The following is a 7326-nucleotide window of genomic DNA, read 5'->3' as shown; positions in this document are numbered from 1 at the left end:
ACAAACAAAAAAAGAAAAAAAAAAAAAAAAAAAAAAAAAAAACTGAAAAAAATGACAGAAAATATTTTCTTCTATAAGAAGTTTTATTTGTTTTCCGTATATGAAATGAGTTTTGTCTGCTCTCTGCCAGCCAAAAGGTTTGCTTCTTTGAGCACTGGGATAATAGTAGATCCAACAGCATGCTACTCTGCCCCTTCCCAAACTTTCAAGCAAATCAGAAAAAAAAAAAAAAACCAACAAAAACACACAAAAAAACAACTCCCCAAAAAAACCCCCAAAAGCCAACTTGCATTAAATAATGTTACTTATAGAAACAAAGTAATACTGTGATTTTAAACCAAATATATTATTAATCAGAGGTCAGCTTGTAATCACTAGGAGCTGCCATTTCATTATTTTCCCCCCTTACAGGTTGTAACTTCCAGCAGGATAGTGACATTTGTTACTGCATGTTTGACTGTACAATGAGAAGAAAACAAATAAAGAAAAAAAAAAAAAAAAGAAAAAAAAAAAGAAAAAAAAAGATTTATATTAGTTTAATAATGGGGCAAATATAATAGCAGATATCTGTAACAAAGCAAGGAAGAGATCTAGCTGGAAAACAAATGCCACTAATAGAAGTGCAATCAGTTTTCACCTCTATTTTTTAATGTTGATTTCTAATAGATGATTTTCTCCCCTCTCTTCTCCTCCTCAGAAAGAAGCCTGACAAGCTTCTAGCAATATCTTGTTAGAGTTGCTGTTGGAGTGAGGGTTACTCTTGGATACAGAAATTACTTTCAGGGAAGAACTGATTTGCTGAATGGTTAAAAAGTATAGGCAAGTAGGAAGGACATAGCGGAAGTATGGAGTTAATTTCTACTTGCTTTTATTGACTCCATTATTTGGGGTGAGAGAGGCAAGGTTGATGCAAAGCCAATTTATGAAGGCAAGCACACCATGTGGGTTACAGCCGTAGTGTGTGTGGCTATTTGATCTCAGAGTTTATATAGCCAGTGATGGTCTTGAAGTTTTTGACTAGTAATGAACCAGGATGCTGTCAGTGCTGGAGCAGTTGCATCCGTTCAGACAGAAGCAAATGGCCTCTTTTGCACTGAATTCCTATCAGTTTAGTCAGGGTCACTCTGCCTCTTCTCTTCTTTTGATTTTTGTTGTGTGTTCAGTTGGCACAGCATAGACTCAGGATTGATGTGGAAAACAAATGTTTTTCCTAGACTCCAGGGATTCTGAAAATGAGAACATATGTTTTACAGGTATCACTGGACTCTAAATAAGAGCCATGTCAAGAGAGAAAGAATTTCAGCCAAACTACACTCATCCTTTGGGCCACATCCTGGTCCCAGTCAAATGAAGAGAAATAAGTCAAGGAGATTTTGTGAGATGTAAACCCAAGAAACTACAATCCCGACTCAGTAAATCGTTCAAGCATATGTTTATGCTAATCCCAGCAAAAGTTATCTTCAGCATGTGCTAGAGTCCCATTGACATATTCAGTGCATGCATAAAGTTAAGCATGCGCTTAAGAGTTTTGCTGAACAAGATGTCCTATTGATTTGAGATCTGAAAGCAAAGTCTAGTAAATGAAACTGTTTATCAGGATGATGAAATCAGTGAGTTACTTACTGTATAAATCAACCACATCATATTAGTAAGAACATGAGTGAGTCTACCTGACCACCAGATTCAGCAGAAAAAGAACACAAAAGAACTTAGTATAGGAAGAAGATAATGACAAAGTTGTATACTAGGATGTTGGTGGTAGAAGCAAAAGGCTAGGAAACTAGCACAGTTTTGGGCTACGTGGTGGCTGAAATAGCGCTGCTTATTTGAGAAGTCTACGGCAGATGGCAAAGTTTGTCAAATACATACTGTCTGGACTTAAGTCCCCTTTGGCGTTTTTTCCCTAGCTGGCATGTACTTGAACACATTTTGCCTTTGCAGACCAAAACAAAAACTCTCTACAAATTCTAGATACCATACACTCATTTTCACCCCTTTAGTCATGCCTGTTTATCTGCAATCCCATGCAGCAGCACATCCACCTCCCCAGTAACTCTCCAACTCAGTAGTACAGAGGGCCAGGTGGGCTTTCCTGATGCAGACCACCAGTTTTCAAAGGATTTTCACTGTTGAGTTTCCAGAGGCACTTGAAAATATGTCCTTTCAGTAAGGTCTCTGATACTGCAAAGATCTTGTAGGACAGACAAGACAGAAAAAGGATGGTAGAGGAACAAGAGATTTCCCCAAAATCACCCATCTTAGTGGCAGAATAGAGATTATAAACACACATCTTCTGTAATCTCCTCCAGTATAGATCACCAACAAGGCCAGCTCTCATTGAAGTGTCTATGATAGCCCAGACAGATTAATTAGGATGGAAAGGGAACTTGCCTTGAAGTGGAGTAAATTATTTGACTACTAACACTGTTATTATAGAGGGCCAGTATAAAATGAAGGAGCAAATGCACGCTTGGGAGCTGTACATGTGAGATTTATTCGGTGTAGGTCTAGGGGAAAATGTCGCACCTCTTCTGTTGCAGTGCCTCAAAGACAAAGTGGTGTGCAGTCCCTGCTTCTCCTCTTTCTGGTACACATAGCAGCGTGTTATAGGGTAAGCATGAAATTAGGCTGGGGACTTCACATGGACCTAAGAACAAGAAAATACAATTGGGGATATGGCTGCCTAAGCCCTTAGGTCTTTGAGGAGAATCCAGCCTTACAGCACAATTCATGCAACAGCAAGTTTTGGGAGTTGCCCTGTCTTGGCACTCACAGAAGCGAGAGCGGGACGTGGCCCCTCACCTCTGGACTTGCTTTTCGCACACTGTGAGGGTGCTCCACGTCAGTCAAGTCCACACCCCAAAGTTAGCAAGTCTACATGGCCACAGGTTCTGCTGGTAGGCTGCAGCCAGCTCCTGCTGGCCAAGGGGCTGGAGGCTGCAGCAGCATGGAGCAGAGCCAGCAAGTGCCTACGGGAAAGGCCAGCTCCCCTGTTGGGGATATTTGCTTCATTACCCGGACCTCTGAGCTAGGCAGTCCCAACACCCTTGAGCCATCACTGTGTAACCCTTGCCAACTTCTGGTTGAAAGTCATGGCAAGGAGAAACATACTTTGAAGAGGGCGGAATTATTCCAGTGGTGGCAGAGTCGTTCAGATTGTCCTAGTTTCTTTCCACGTCATTTAACTTGAGCCATGAGTTTTCCCTGTGTATGTGTTTATATGCAGGAATTATTCCAGTATAAAAGGCTTCCTTCAGGGGTGTATAGCTGGAATATGTTGTGCACAACCTGATACAGCCTGCCTGTTCAGCTGATGTAAATCATTACAGCTCCACAGAGGTTCTCATGTAAGAGAGAGAAACCTACTCCCTCCTCTTGGCCCATATATTCCCTTCCTCACCTGAGCCACCCCAACACCCCCAGGTTTAAGAGATCAATCACTGCCTTTATCAGGGAAACAGGAAAGCTCCTTCTCTTTCCGGTCCTCCAAAACAACAACGCTGCATCTCCCTTCTTCTCTCACACACATTGCAAGCAGTTTCCTGAGCATCCAGGATAGCAAACTTGTGTCCCCTCAAAGGACACACTTCTCAGCTTGTTGAACACTTCTTGGCCCTGCAGTGTGGCTACTTACCATCAGCTGGGACTTACTTATAGTAAGAAACAAAAAAAGCAGCTATGAAATGCTGCAGAGAAAGGCAGACAAAGAACATGGCCAATTATCATCATTTGTAATTCTCTATTCTATTGTAAATACATCTTGTACATACTTGGATGTTTTCATCATTTACTGTCTTTATGGATTATGTGTTAAATGAGACTCTTTTAGTTTATTGTGTAACACTGTAAATAACATAACGCCCTTTATTATTTATGCATAGGCATCTAACACATGGAGAAAGTTATCCTCATATTATTTTAAGATATATGTCAAAAATATGTTGCATTTTTCTTTTTGCTTTGAAAAAATTGTAATATATCCTCTTTTTCCCCTCTTTTCCTTTAAAAGAAAAATGAATGCTAATTTATTGTTCAGGAGAGAAAGGGGATGTAACTGAAAGGCAAACTGTTCAAAGAACATGCTATGGAAGCCACAAGCTACTGATAAACTAAAGAATTTATTATCCCAAATACAGCAATAAGTAATTGTTGATTTATTAAGGTTTTGTTATTCATTTTCAGTAAAAGAGGTGCTGGATTAAATTGTTTATGTGTTGTACTGGCACAGCTGCTCAGCAGACTGTGTCAGGTCAGTAGCCACCATCTTTCTGGATCCAAACATTGTTGTAAAGGTCTTGTTCTGTCTTTGTGGGCCACTGTTCCCTGAGTTTTCTGACCTGTCCCTATGGAGGTCTCTGGCAGACACTCTTGTTCCCAGGTACCACATTTTTAGTTTCTTAAGTTAGAATTACTATCTTTACTCTGACCATTACTACTCAAGGTGGATGGGGATTTGGGGGCCGGAGGACAGAAATGACACAGTCTTAGGGTTGTGAGAGCCTGCTCTACAAAAATGTCACCTCACTGCTCAGTAACAGTCAATAAAGCAAATCAGATACTAGGAATTATTAGATGACATCACCATGCCACTGTATAATTCTTGATTTGTGCAGATCTTAAATACGATGAGTGGTCCTATACTCCTTGTCTCAGAATAAAAATAGTATAATGGGGAAAGGTTTGGAGGGCAACATGTGTGAACAAATATCTGGAGCCAGTGAGGTCCGGGGGGCACAGAGTAGGCTGGGTCTCATTAGTCCAGAAGAAATGACAGCTCAGAGGAGATACCACGAAGTATGGAAACATAATGATCTTTTAGAGGATAGGAAAGGACTGGCTGTTCAGTACCTCTTCCAATACAAGAAACTGAGTTATCAGTCAAAACTACAGGGCACCATATTCAGAAAGATGTGGTTCTTTTGTAGGGAACTTGGAGAACTACTTGCTGCAAGGGATTGTGGACCATAAAATTTTCCATAGGTTCAAGGGTGGTCCAGATCTTAGACAGTAATCCCATGAGAATTAATAAATTACTAAATCCGTGGAAATCACATCAGATGTGGGAAATATCTGAACTGAAAACATGGATACTGTATAAGATGGAATATCATCCATACTTGCCCTGCTCTTACCTTTCTCCACATATCTGTCACTCCAGGAGAGAGGGCAGAGCAGATATCTGATCTGGCTGTCCTTACATGATATTAGTATGTAAAGTCATTTGCTATTGACAATCATTAAATAAGAGGAGGAAAGCTAGGAGTGAGCAAAGGAGGGAGGAATGCAGCAAAGACATCTTGGATGTGTTTCACATCCATGTGTTCCCAGGCCTGGTGGAAACACGTAGGTCAGATTCCTTCCACCTACCTATAGGTACTGAATAAGATGCCAAACAGAGCAGGGATGGAAGAATGGAGAGAAGGAGGAATGGAAGGGTAGAAGAATGGAGGGACGGAGGAATGGAGGGACAGAGAGGGGGAGGGAGGAAGAGAGGAAGGAAGGGAGGGAGAGAGGGAGAGAGGGAGGGAGGGACAGGCTTGGGTTTCCTGTCACCCTCCCTCTCCCATTCTCAACACAGAGAGTGAAGACCTGGTGGGCCAGTCAGACCTCAGGGCATGTTCAGATCCCATCTGACAACTTCCTTGTCTTGCCATTGCATGTAGAGGGATCCTGTATCCAGGAGCCTGGGTGCTCAGCCTGTTTGCCTCACCTGAACATCTTAGTTGAGTAGGGCCTTGTCACCCCAGAGCAAGCCCAAGCCAACATCCCATTGCATAGTACTACTATTGAGGAAAGGAAGATGCTGCTCTTATCTTCCCTTGCAGGCTGTTGAAATGGGAATGGGTTGCTCTGAGAAACCAGTCTCCTCCACAGGCATCCCCACTGGCCTTTCTTGGGTGGGAGAGGAAGGTAGAGGAATTCTGAAGCAATTAAGTACCATAAGAACCACTCAGAGTCAACAGGACTAAGGACATCATGTCACATTTGACACAGACCAGAGTGCTTTAGGGAGCACATCCTTGTGTGTCACATGGCTGTCCTTGCAAAAACATTGTTTGTCACTCCATGCTGTCTTTATTCTATTGTCTCTCTCTGCCAAGCTCCTGCACCTGAACTTCTCCACAAGGTTTGGAAGCAGATGGCCTCAGGGAACACTACAGGAAAAGCAAGCAAACGCTTCTCCTCCTTTCTGCAGCGCACAGCTGGGTATGCTCTTAGTATGCTAACTCCACCCAGTTATGAGTACATGATTTGGATGACACATTCCCCAAGTAAATTCTCTCTGTCTCAGCTACAGCTGATGGGAAGAAAACCATATCAAATGTCTTGAGACAGAATCATAGAATCATAGAATGGTTTGGTTGGAAGGGACTTTAAAAATCATCTAATTGAACCCCCCCTGCCATGGGCAGGGACACCTTCCACTAGACTAGGTTGCTCAAAGCCCCATCCAACCTGACCTTGAACAATTCCAGGGATGAGGCATCCACAGCTTCTCTGGGCAACCTGTTCCAGTGCCTCATCACCCTCACAGTGAAGAATTTCTTCCTTATAGCTGATCTAAATCTTCCTTCTTCCAGTTTAAAGCCATTGCCCCTTGTCCTGTCACTACATGCCCTTGTAAAAAGGCCCTCCCCAGCTTTCTTGTAGGCCTCTTTAGGTACTGGAAGGCCACAATAATGTCTCCCTGGAGCCTTCTCTTCTCCAGGCTGAAGAACCCCAACTCTCTCAGCCTGTCTTCATAGCAGAGGTGCCCCAGCCCTCTGGTCATCTTTGTGGCTTCCGCTGGACTTGATCCAACAGGTCCATGTCCTTCTTGTGTTGGGGGCCCCAGAGCTGAAGGCAGTACTCCTAGTGGGGTATCATGAGAGCAGAGTAGAGGGTGAGAATCAGCTCCCTCGACCTGCTGGTCATGATTGTTTTGAATGGTTGGCTTTCTGGGCTGCAAGCGCACACTGGTGGCTCATGTTGAGTTTCTCATCAACCAGCACCCCCAAGTCCTTCTCTGCAAGGCTGCTCTTGATCCATTCTCCACCCAGCCTGTATTTGTCCTTGAGATTGCACCAACCCAGGTGCAGGACCTTGCAATTGGCCTTGTTGAACTTCATGTGTTTCGCACTGGCCCACCTCCCAAGCCTGTCCAAGTCCCTCTCAATGGTATCCCTTCCCTGCAGCATGTCAACCGCACCACACAGCTTGGTGTCATCGGCAAACTTGCTGAAGGTGCACTCAACACCACTGTCGGTGTCGCCGACAAAGATGTTAAACAGTGATGGTCCAAATACCAACACCTGAGGAATACCACTCATCACCAGTCTCTACTTG

The sequence above is a fragment of the Cariama cristata genome, unplaced genomic scaffold, assembly GCF_000690535.1.
Source record: "Cariama cristata isolate BGI_N322 unplaced genomic scaffold, ASM69053v1 scaffold32885, whole genome shotgun sequence".
Taxonomy (NCBI): Eukaryota; Metazoa; Chordata; class Aves; order Cariamiformes; family Cariamidae; genus Cariama; species Cariama cristata.
Note: the sequence above shows the minus strand (reverse complement) of the source record.